Here is a 12,474-nt window from a genome sequence, read left to right on the forward strand (position 1 = left end):
AATTCGTTATGCAGCAGTCAATAATAATGGAGACAGCAGGAATCTCTGGAGTTTGGGGAGGACAGGAGACAGAGGCCTGACTCAGGCTGGGAAAGCTTCTCAGGGGCCGGGGTGGCATGGGGCGTGCCCAAATCTTAGTCTGTCCTGGGGGGTCTAGTCCCAGCTTTATCACTAATCATCTGTGTCACCCTGGGCTAATCACTTGAAGTCTCTGGTTCAGTTTGCTCTTCTGTAACATTTGACTGACACGCAACTTGCAGGACAACTGGAAAGATATCTGTCTATTTGTTTGTAATTCACATGACAGAATGTCTGATACATAAAAGGTCCTCATTAAATGGCAGTCATGAGTTTTACTGTAGCTTATCTGGGACCACACATCTGCCTCATAGGAGCATCCCAGTGATCCAGGGGAGTACCAGTACTCAAAAAAAAAGGGGGGGGGCAAATATATCTTCCTGTCAAGTTGCACAAAGAATCTGTTCTCCAGGAACAGAGGCATACCACAGGAGATACTTTTCTGAAGACATCGTGTGAGGGAGGCAGCCTTGGCTGGATGCAGCTCAGGAGCCACGTCCCTTATGGAGAGGAACACATTTCCCCCTCCCTTCTTCCCTCCCTGTCTTCGTACCATCGTCTTCTCTCCCCTTCCCTTCCTCTCTCTCAGTTGCCTGCTTCCTGCATCCTACCCCCACATAGCTTTTTGCACATTGGTGGCCTTGTGTACAAACTGAAAGGACTATTTCTGAAACATCTTTTCACTGAACGTCAGCCATCTGAAGTTTTGGACCTTTCACTCAACGCACTCCATGTACTTAGCAGCCTATGTGGGCACAGGATAAATAAATGATAGTGATTCTTCTTCAAATTTCATGGGTCCGTCAAAGGTAGGCTCTGGGTCTAATTCATCTCCCTTCCTTTGAGCCTTCTTGTCCTGATTGGCTTCAGTTTCCGCCACTGTACAATACCCCCTGGCCTAGAACCAAACTGGCATTCCATTGGCCAAAGCAGGCCTGCATGGATGTTTTCTTTGGCACACGCGTAGGGCTTTAAGAGAAAATCATACATTGTGCTGCTATGAACATTGGGGTGCATGGGTTCTTGCTTTTAAAGATTTATTTATTTATTTTTTAGGGAAATAGAGGGAGAAAGAAAGGGAAAGAAACATCAATGTGTGGGTGCCTCTCACGTGCCCCTCACTGGGGACCTGACCCACAACCCAGTCATGTGCCCCGAGTGGGAATCGAACCAGCAACCCTTTGGTTCGCAGGCTGGTCCTCAGTCCACTGAGCCACACCAGTCAGGGCTGGTATCATTGTTTACATTGCATTTTGGATCCAGAAGCAATGTCTATTTCTCCTGGTATCCTTTTAAACGTTGTTTTCTTTTATCATTTTTTATTGTTCTTCAAATACAATTGTCTCCCTTTTCCCGCCACTACTTTCCCCTGCCCCACCCACCTCCCACCTTCCATCCTTCCCCACTTTGGCTTTGTCCATGGTTCCTTTATACATGTTCCTTTACGACTCTTTCCCTTTCCCCCGCCATCTCCCTCCCCTTCCCCCTCTGGTTACTGTCAGTTTTTTTTAAAATTTCAATTCATCTGGTCCTATTTTGCTTGCTTATTTGTTCTGTTGATTAGGCTCCAATTATATGGGAGATCATACATTATTTGTCTCTCATCCCCTGGCTTACTTCACTTAGCATAATGCGCTCCAGTTCCATCCATGCTGTTGCGAAGGGTGGAGAAGGGAACTCCTGTTCCTTCTTTCTTTCTTTCTGCTGAGTACTATTCCATTGTGTAAGTGTACCATGGTTCATGTATCCACTCATTTACTGATGTGCACTTAGGCAGCTTCCAGCACTTGGCTATTGTAAATTGTGCTGCTATGAACATTGGGTTGCATGGGTTCTTGAATTGGAGTTTCAGGATTCTTAGGGTTTAGTTGGAGCAGTGGAATTGCCAGGTCAAAAGGCAGTTCTATCTTTAGTTTTCTCAGGAAATTCCATACTGTTTTCCACAGTGGCTGCACCAGTCTGCATTCCCACCACCAGTGCACTAGGGGTCCCTTTTCTCCACACCTGGCCAGCACTTGCTGTTTGTTGGTTTCTTTCTCACTCTGACCAGTGTGAAGTGTATTCTCATTGTGGTTTTAATTTGCATCTCCCTGGGCTAGTGATGCTGAGCATCTTTTCACATGTCCTCTGTCTGCCCCCCTTTGAAAAGTGTCTGCTCAGGTCCTTTGTCCATTTTTTCATGATGTTGTTTGTCTTCCTGGAGAGGAGCCATGTGAGTTCTTTATGTATTTAGGACATCAAAACCTTGTCCGAAGTATCATTTGTAAATATGTTTTCCCATGTAGTTGGTTCCTTTTTCATTATACTACTGTCTTCTTTGCTGGGGCACCTTCTTTTTCTTTCTTTCTTTGTTTTTTATGAGGTCCCGTTTGTTTATTCTTTCCTTTTTATCCCTTGCTCTAGGGGATATATTCGGGGAAATGTTTTCTAGGGGAAAACGTTGCTGTGTTGAATATCTGAGCTTTTCCTGCCTATCTCCTCCTCTAGGACTTTTGCAAGCGTCAAGTGGGAGAAGCAACCTAAGTGCCCATCACGAAATGAGTGGCTAAAACAGCTATGGGACATCGATAAATAGTATGCAGCAGAAAGAAAGAAGGAGCTCCATCCTTCCCGCGAGCATGGATGGAACTGGAGAGCATTATGCTAAGTGAAACAAGCCATGGGGTGACAGACAAGTACCATATGATCTCACCTATAATTGGAACCTAATCACCAAAACAAATAAGCAAGCAAACTATGACCAGAGACACTGAAATAAAGAACGAACTGACAGTGACCAGAGGGGAGAGGGGAAAGGGATAATGGGGGAAAATAGGGGAAGGGCCATCAAGGAACAAGTATAAAGGACACATGGACAAAGAGAAAAGGGGACAGTTCCGAGGGTGGGAGGGGCCGGGAGGGGCGGTGTGGTGAGGGGAAAATCGAGACAACTCCATTGGAACAACAATGAAAACACTTATTTGTCTAAAAGAAAGAGGAAATCATAGGAAACATTTTAAAGTTGAGATTTTACATAGAAATCTAGAATCCCACCTTGTCTTTGAAAATGAGGAGATGTGGCAACAAAGAGCCCACATTCCTGCTCTGGCAACATTTGGTTAGAGCCAGATGGCAGTTGCACCCTTAGGTAGAGCATGCACCGTCAGGTGGCCAGAGCCCATCTGGGCTGCTCTCATCTTTATGATCCGCTTGATCCTCCAGACATTTCAACCTGTGGCCCCCTGGACAACTGGAGACAGTCTGTGCCAGGCAGCGGGTAGGCACTTACTTGCGGAGTGAATACAGCTCCTATCCCCTTTGCTCTACCATTTTCTTATCCAGCCACATTAAGAAATCCCAGTCATTGAGTACGGCGATTTTCCCTTTCGAAATTGAATTGAGCAAGTCTTCTAGAGTCAGGGTGGTCTAGGTTATACTGTGGTAACAAACAACTCCTCTATCGCAGTGCCTTACAACAACAGGAGTTTATAACTTGTTCACAAACACACATACAGACCTGGAAACAAAAACGACAAAAAAAAAATCATCATGCTTTCACATGCATGGGTACAACCATGAGTGCCCTGGTAAGTTCACAATCACGAGTGAAATACAGAATCTGGCATAGGAGCACATGAACACACAGAACTCAGTTTCAAGACTGATCAGCTTAGATTGCAGAAGCTGGTTTTCATACGACATAAAAAGGCCCCAGGATCCAAGGGAGTAAGTGATGGAGGTACGGGGAAATGTGTCCTCCGTCAAGGAATTGCCCCATATAATGAGAAGGGCCTGAAGGCTGCCAGAAGGACCTGGAGGCTTTTACGTTTTTAATTTTAAGCATTTTCAACACTAAACATCTTGCGAATGCGTACACAGGCACTACTCTAGAGAAGCCTCCTCCTTTGGGCTTCTAGCTCAAGAGGGAGATGCGCCCCAGGCGTCCAACAGGCAGAGAGACAGAGCTGGCCGGCCTGGGATGGAGAGAGGGGCTGGAAGGCTGGAGCCCTCTATCCCCAGCAGGAGCTGTAGACAGAAAGGAAGAGGTCAGTGCCGGCTGGCATGCATTTCCCTTCCCGGCTCTCCCCTCCTTTTCGGTTCCACCCAGTCGAGGCTTTGCCACCTGGACAATTGCACAGAACTCCTTCTCCCTTGATTTGCCCACCTCAAGTCTTGCCACCAGAGGTCCCTCCATCACAGCCACCACATTTCCTTTTGCCAAGCCCCAGGTCTTTGAATATGCTCCGCCCTAGCTCCCACATTCCCTGGCTCCTCAACGCCCACAGTTGCTGCTCTAGCCTCCTGAGCCTGGCAAGCCAGACCTCTGTGATGGGTAGCCTCTCCAGCCTCACCCCCTTCTGTTCCAGCAGCTCCTCCAGCGTTGCTGCCTCACTCACACACTATACCCCATCCACCATTTGGGTCCGGGAGTGCCCAGCCTTCTTCCCTCTCAGCTCAGCGCCCCCACCCCCGAGGTGTCTATCTGTCCTCAGACCTCCTCCGGTCCTTCCTCTCCAGGCTCATCATTGAGCTTTGGCTGCAAAACACAACCTGTGATGGCACCCAGTCTCCACATCTACACTGGAAGCTCCGAGAGGGCAGGGGGCAGGGTCCCCTACCAGACTCGGCACATGTTCACCTATCTAAACGTCCTCCCCAGGCCACAGCAGATGACAGGGGTCTGGGTAGAAAAATTCTGGGCTGACAGTCAGGAGGCCTGGTTCCTGGGCTCGGACTGCTACACGCCCCAGGGCAAGTGCCTGCCACTCTCGGGGGCCCCAGTTTCCTGGTTTCCTGACATCGGGGCACTGGGCATTGGCTGCTGAGTGCAAAGGTCGACGAACTGACGACTCACTGAACAGCCACTGACCGCCACCTCAGGCGTCGGACTGAGGAGCTCGGGTGCCTGGGCCCAGGGAGGTTCAACTCACCAACCCTGCCTTTGCAGTTAGTTAGGCCCCGCTTAGCACAGCGCCATCCCGTTTCCCAACTATTCCCACCCAGAGCTCGCCTTTCAAGGACCAAGCTACCTGGTGCAACTCAAGGCTGCAGCAGGGAGATGGAGCCTGAAGGGGCCTGGGAAGACTCCTTCAGAATCAGCAGTGCCTCGGCCGCCTCCAGCTTCCGCTGCCACTCTGAGGAGGCAGAAACCAAGGGCTGGTCAGAAGCTGTGGGACCCTGCGAAGAAAAGGGTGGGAAAGAATGGGATTGGGAACCCACACCTCCCCGCCTCGTGCCACAAGTGCCCCTCAGATCCCAGTCCCACTGAAGGCTCCACCCAACCTGACGCGTCCTGCTCTTCCCGTTCACTAAGCTTGGCCCCTGTCAGTGCTCTGGACCCGACTATGTCCCCAGGATCTGTGGCTGCAGGAGAGGACAGTGAAGGGTGGCGCAGGGCTGGAGGACCAGGGTTGAGCGTCCAGAAACAAGGAAAGGAGAGGCCAGGGGATTAAACACTCCGTAAGACACATACTACCAGCAGACAGAGACGGGCAACGTCTGAATGTGGGAGTCCGAAGGCCTGCTGACCATCCAGAGGGGCAATGTCTGAATGTGAGAGTCCGAAGGCCTGCTGACCATTACTCGCTGTGGCTTGGGCAAGTCCTTTCCCTTGCCTGGCCCGTTTCCGTTTCCAACGCTTTCCTCTATACCTTTCCTGAGACATTCATTCCTGCCAGCGTTTTCAGAATTCCCAGGGCCACGGGGAAGACTACGGGGAACCACAGGCGTCTGGGTTTTAATCTACAAAGCACCTGGGGAGATGGGGTTACTGTCCCTGTGCAGAGACTGGTTCTTGCCTCCCTAGTCCCCAAACCCTATGGGACCTGAAGGAGCAGGGGCGGCTGAACTCCACAAAGCTTTCTCTGATGGCCTCTGGACTCTCCCCTGAGCCTCGGTGGCCCTCACCATCATGGCCCCCCTCTCCAGCGGGACCTTCTATCCCATCAATCTGTTTCACATGGAACAAAAGCCTCCATTTGTTACAGGCCGGCTATGTGGCAGCTGTTATGCTAGTCGTCTTGTCAATGCTGGGGGTGCAGAATTTTGTCCCCTCTCAGTACACTGACTAACAAACGGAGACTCTGGGACATAAACACCATTGTCCGACGTCTCCCACAAGTAGGAAGTGGCAAGGCTGGGAGAGCCCTGTCTTTGCCTGTTAGTCTGAGATGCTGCCTTCTCCCCCTCCCCCTCCCCCCTCCCCCTCCTCCACCACCACCACTGCCTCCCCTTCCTCCTTCTATCTCCCATGGCATCAAGCACAAGGACGGGCGCCCAATAACACAGTACTCGACCGGCTGCATGCTTCTTCTCAGTCTACTCACGTGCCGATCAGGACATGGGTCCTGTGGGAATTCCTGGAAGCAGAAATTGTTGGTTGCGTCTTCAAGGGAGCTGGAGTCCAGGACAGAGACAAACAGTTTGGGGAATGATCCATCAGCAGAGTTCCTCGGGAGAGTGCCTGCAGGAGCAGAGAGCACAGGTGAAGCTGGGGTAGGAGGCAAGCCATGGAGAGGGGATGCGGGCACGTTTGGGGCTGAGGATAGGAGCCCAGAGTTGGGAAGCTGGAGCTCAGAGCTGGGAAGACTTTGAAGACCAGCTGTTTGTTTTGCAGCTGGGGATAACCAAGGCCCAGAGAGAGAAGTGTTTTTCCCCCAGGGTCACATGGCAAGTTGCAGCAGGCTTAGAGATGGAACACAGAACCTCAAGACAGAGGAAAGGGTCTGGGCAGTGGCTGAGTTGGGGGCCTCCCTGACTGGCCCCAGACTCTCCTTACCTCCCTGGGGTTTTCACAGGCATGGGCCTTAAGCTGGGCCATGGCATTCTCTTTCCCTGCTATGGGAAACTGGAAACAGCTTCGGAGGTCCTGTCCCCCTCATCTCACCTCACGCCACCTGGCTCCCAACCTGAGGTCTCATCTCACCGTGGGCCATTTCAACTCCCCTCCCCACATTTATCTTCCCCACCAACACTTGGTAGATAATACTGATGACATTTTATACTTGGGGAAGCTAAGGCCCAAGGAATACCTTGCCCAAGGCCACATCAGAGTTGGGCAGTAAGACTGGTGACGGAACTACTCTTACTCCCTACACCCAAACCCAGGTTCCCTCCTTGGCCAGAGACACTCACTGAGAACTCCTTCTTCAGTGGCCAACTTGTTCACAAAGCTGTGATCTCTGGGAGGTGCGGCTCCACTCTTCATCAGTCCTGGAGTCAGGCGCCTCTTTCGGGGTGCCCCCTGCTTCCTCTTCAAGGAACTCTGAGCAGGCAAGGCCTTGCGCTGCTTCCTAAAGTGGGAGGTTGCAGGTCTACAGTCACTCAGGCTTAGAGGAGGCCCGCCCTCCCTTGCCCTCGTCAGACAGAGTACTCACGAAGCGAGGCAGCGTGTCTGCAAGAGGCAGCAGTGCTCATGGTCCTCGACTTGGTCAGTGATGCTGTGCTTGTGGCAGCAGGCAGAGTGAAGGCGTGGAGATCTTCTGAGGACAAGTCGAATCCCCCATGGGACTCTGGTCCGAAGGCGAGTGGTGCAGATGCAGGTGCAGCAGGGCCCGGCAGGCATTTCGTTGGGATCCTTGGTTGTGGGCCCAGAAGCAGAGGTCAGGATGGCCACATGATCCCCCACCCCCAAACATACTTCCTCTGACCTTGGCAAACTCCACCTGGAGGGGCTGGATTCCTTTTCATCCAGCTCACCACTGAAATCACATTGCACCCTCCCTTCTTGCTCCTGTAGCCCCCCTTCCCAGGAGGGCTCTCTCATGCATAGCCTTGTTCCAAGGAACTCTTGACCTGGGTCCTGTATACTTCCAACCCAATTAGGATTTTCCTTGCCTACTTTCGCTCCACATAGATCCCGCTTGCAGGTACACACCTGCACTCTCGTGCCGCCTTCAACAATTACTACTTGCCCTTCTCGTGTACCATCCTGAACTCTGCTATACTCCACTATTATCATTCCTGGCAGCCACTTCCACAATTGTCTTCCCAATCTTCTGCGTTCATTCACTTCCCACTCATGAATCTACGCCTCAGGCACTCAATTCTATTTCTAGTCTCATGTTTGCCCTACATTCATTTTTTGTATCCCACTCCATTCTGATCTTTTTCTTGCAGCCCACCATAATCTTAGATATTTCCTTGCTGCCCCTTTAAGGCGGCAGACCTTTGCACTCCAAGAAAGCCTATTATCCTTCAGGATCACAAGCCCCTCTTTCAATACTTATTTTCATTCATCCCCTCGGTTATTCATTGAACAGAAGTTTGCTGAGTCCCCTATCGAAAGCCAGGCCTGATCTAGTCAGCAGCCAACTCCTCACGGCACTAATTGTTCTCTTGCACCAACACACCCCTCGCCGCTTTCGTGCAAAACCTGGCGTTCCCTCCACAGCCTCCCAACACTCTTCCACGCTCCTCTCCACGCTTCCAAAATTATGCTGGAGCACACCTTTGCTGCACCCCCCGCCCCAACACACACACACGCACAGACCCGGAGTGCACCACCCCCTCACAGTCAGGCCGATACTTCGCCGCCACTTTCCCCTCAGAATCCCAGGCAGCCTGGTCCAGGGGCCAAAGTCCAGGGGTCAGGAGGCTGGGGCAATGGGCCCTCCCACAGGGGTCCTGCAGAGTGTGTGTGTGTGTGTGTGTGTGTGTGTGAGGGTGTGGGGCAGCGTGGACATCAGGGGTGGGTGGAGGCACCCTGCGGAGGTGGAAGGGTTTGGGGATCCAGAGCAGGCGGGAGGGAGGAAAGAAGTGGCGTGGACAATGAGGGGCCCTCTTCCCGATACTAGCCTGTGGTCAGCCTCCAGCAGGTTGTGCAATGGTCTGGGGCGAGAGTCCTGAGGGAAGACGCCGGCGCTCCTTGCTAGCTCGCTCGCTTTCCCGCCCTTCCCACAAGGCCAATGAGCTTCCAGCACTGTCTTCCCACAGTTCGCTGTGGCCGGCGACCTATGAGCTTCGAGTTCCCTAAAGCTCACCCACCAAAGTCCCACCCCGTCGCCGCCCTCCTACCCCTCCTCAGCCTGGATGTACTAGGCTGGCCAGGAACTCCTGAAGTAAAGTGGAGCTTTGTGCTCCCCAGGCCCTGCTTCCCAGACTATTCTCTCTGGATGAGAAATGTTGCATGTGCGTGCATTTTTTAACTCGTGCACTTGGTATTCTGTCGTTTACTTTTACAGAATTCAGCCTGTGTTCTTTCAGAGCGATGGGTATTCCAAGGCCAGGGATTCTTAATCCGGGCTGATTTTGCACCCCCCAGGGGGCATTCGGCCCTGTCTGGAGTCCTTGTGGTCCGTATGTGTGTGTCTCCGTTTCTGAGCATAGGTCCCGTTACATACATTCCTGTATTCCTGTGCCGATGCCACACTGTCTGAATTTTTATCTCGCGGTAAGACATCTACATCTCTGGCAGGGCAAGTCCCCACCTCTGGGGCACCAGTCTCCAGGCATATCTTCACTCTTCTTCGCATTTTGCCCTTCCACATAAACGTTAGGCTTAGCATGCCATGTTCCCTGGAAACTAACTCATTTGTAACAGATTTGGAGTCTATTTTTGATGAATTTATGGATCACTTAAGGGGGAATTGGCTATCTTTATGATATCCAGCCTCCCCAGTCACCAGCGTGGGCTGTCTCTCCAGTTATGTGGGCCTTCTTTAATGTTTTTTTTAAAGATTTTATTTATTTATTTATTTATTTTTAGAGAGGGAAGGGAAGGGAGGGGGGAGAGAGAGGGAGAGAGAGAGGGAGAGAGAGAGAGAGAGAGAGAGAGAGAGAGAGAGAGGGAGAGAGAGAGAGAGAGAGAGAGAGAGACGTCAATGTGCAGTTGCAGGGGACCGTGGCCTGCAACCTAGGCATGTGCCCTGACTGGGAATCGAACCTGCGATGTCTGGTTCCCAGCCTGTGCTCAATCCACTGAGCTACGCCAGCCAGGGCTGGCCTTCCTTAATGTTTTAATCTTTCAGTTCAGCATTTAGTTTTATCTTTTGTACATTCAGACCTTGTACATCTTTTACTGTATGTATCCTAAGATCCTGCTTCATGCTGTTGCTCTTGCACATGGTATCTGTTTTAAATGGCATCTGTCTATTTGTATCTATTTTACAGAAAGCCTTTGGAGTCTTTGAAAAGTGAATTGATTTTGAAGTGAGCCACCGTGCTCAACTCAGTGATATGCAATGATTTGTCTGTAGATGTTCCGTGGTTTTCTGCGAATCTGTGAGTAACACAAGTACAATAACCAACCAACGGGTTTCTTACAGTGCTGGCTAGGGCATCCACTACAAGGTGGAATACAGATGGCTAAAGTGGGCATCTTTTGGTTGTTCCTAATGTTAAAGGGACAGCCGCCAACATTTGCATATTAAAATGAGTTTGTTGTGACTCGTCTTCCTTCCTTCCTTCCTTCCTCCCTCCCTCCCTCCCTTCCTTCCTTCCATCCTTTTTTTCTCTCTCTCTTTCTCTTTATCAGATTAAGAAACTTCCCTTACATTCTTAGTTTAACATGAGTAAGTTTGTCCTAAAAACCATGAATAGATATTAAACTTCACATTTTTGCCTTGAGTGAAATGATGAAGACTCTAATCATTTAATCTGTTAAATACAATGAGCATTATTTATAGATTTTCTCCCTCAGAATATTTACTGAGGTTCATCTTATAATCAAAAAGAACAGAAATCATAAGTGTGTATCTTAATGATTTTCAAAAAGTATACATACACATTGAAGTAGCACCTGCAGCAATCAGCAGACTGTATTGGGGGCACACAAACCTCTCCTTTGCCCCCTTCAATCTATAATTTTTCTAATGTTAAGCCTGCTTCACCCTGCTTCCGATGAATGTAACTTAGTCAGGGTACATGTTTTGTATGTACTGGTGCGTTCAGTTTGCTCAATTTCATTTAAGATTTCTCAGCTTTTGTTCATGAGCGAGACTGATTTGATGTGCTTCTCATACTATGTTTGCAGGTTCAGGGGCAAGGTTTTCTAGTCTCATAGACTGAATTGGGGAGTAGTCTCTCTTTTCTATTCTCTGGACACCGTTGTGTAAGATTCAGATTGTCTGTCTGGAGATATTATTAGAACTGTTCACTAGACAGCTGGGATCCCAGTTCCTTCCTCCTTCCTTCCCCTTCCTTCCTTCCTTCCTTCCTTCCTTCCTTCCTTCCTTCCTTCCTTCCTTCCTTCCTTCCTCCTTCTCTTTCTCTCTTGCTCTCTCTCCCCCCCATTCTTCCTTCCTTCCTACCTTCCTCTCTTTTTTAATTTTACTCTGGATATTATCAAACATATAGAAGTAGATTTTGTATGTGAAACTGCAAGCAATATCCGGGTTCACTTCATTAAAGCAGTGCTCATGGACATTAGCTTGCATCAGAATCACCCAAAGGCTTGTTAAAAGACAACTTTTTCACTTCCACATCTGTAAGTTTAAGGTTAAAAATCTTGGGTGAGAGACAGAGTTTGCTTTGAAAACACCTGTGGAGGTTGAGGTGGCAGTGGGAGAAACTCTAGCCTCACAGGAGAGTTTATTGGAGAGACCCACAGGGTCCCAGGACATATACAAACTCATCCATGTGGGAATCAGCACCAGAAGGGCCCAATTTACTTGTGGGTAGTCGGGGAAGTGATTGAAATCCGGCAGAGAACGGAGGAAACAGTGTTGTTCCGTCTCACACCCCTCCCCCACATACAGCGCCATAGCAGAGACCTGGGTTGCCCCGATCTTGTGAAAACCTAAGGCCCAGCCCCTTATATATAACAGGCATGCCGAGACAAACAACTGGCCCAAATGAAAGAGCATATCAAAGTGCCAGAAAAAATACAACTAAATGACAAAAAGATAGCCAACATATCTCATGCAAAGTTCAAAACACTGGTAATCAGGATGCTCACAGAATTGGTTAAATATCATAGCAAATTAGAGGAAAAAATGAAGGCTATGAAAAGTGGAATAAAGGAAAATGTACAGGGAACCAACAATGACGGGAAGGAAACTAAGAGTCACATCAATGGTTTGGACCAGAAGGAAGAAATAAACAGTCAACCACAACAGAATGAAGAAACAAGAATTCAAAAAAATGAGGAGAGGCTTAGGAACCTCCAGGACATCTTTGAAACGTTCCCACATCCGAATCATAGGGGTACCAGAAGGAGAAGAGGAAGAGCAACAAGTGGAAAACTTATTTGAACAAATAATAAGGGAGAACTTCCCCATTCTGGCAAAGAAAATAGACTTCCAGGAAGTCCAGAAAGCTCAGAGAGTCCCAAAGAAGTTGGACCCAAGGAGGAACACACCAAGGCACATCATAATTACATTACCCAAGATTAAAGATGAGGAGAGAATCTTAAAAGCAGCAAGAGATAAGGAGACAGTTACCTACAAAGGAGTTCCCATCAGACTGTCAGCTGATTTC

General features: G+C 49.5%; 1 long non-coding RNA gene across 1 annotated transcript; it reads right to left on the reverse strand.

Annotated features, from left to right (window-relative positions):
• Positions 1-3,884: 3,884 nt before the first annotated feature.
• On the reverse strand, positions 3,885-6,600 carry LOC118498506. The gene is made up of 3 exons (XR_004900988.1): positions 6,384-6,600; positions 5,088-5,235; positions 3,885-4,083 (listed from the first exon to the last, which is right to left on the reverse strand). It is a non-coding gene; the product is annotated as an uncharacterized LOC118498506 (long non-coding RNA).
• Between the last annotated feature and the right edge of the window lie 5,874 nt (positions 6,601-12,474).

The sequence above is a fragment of the Phyllostomus discolor genome, chromosome X, assembly GCF_004126475.2.
Source record: "Phyllostomus discolor isolate MPI-MPIP mPhyDis1 chromosome X, mPhyDis1.pri.v3, whole genome shotgun sequence".
NCBI classification, from domain to species: Eukaryota; Metazoa; Chordata; class Mammalia; order Chiroptera; family Phyllostomidae; genus Phyllostomus; species Phyllostomus discolor.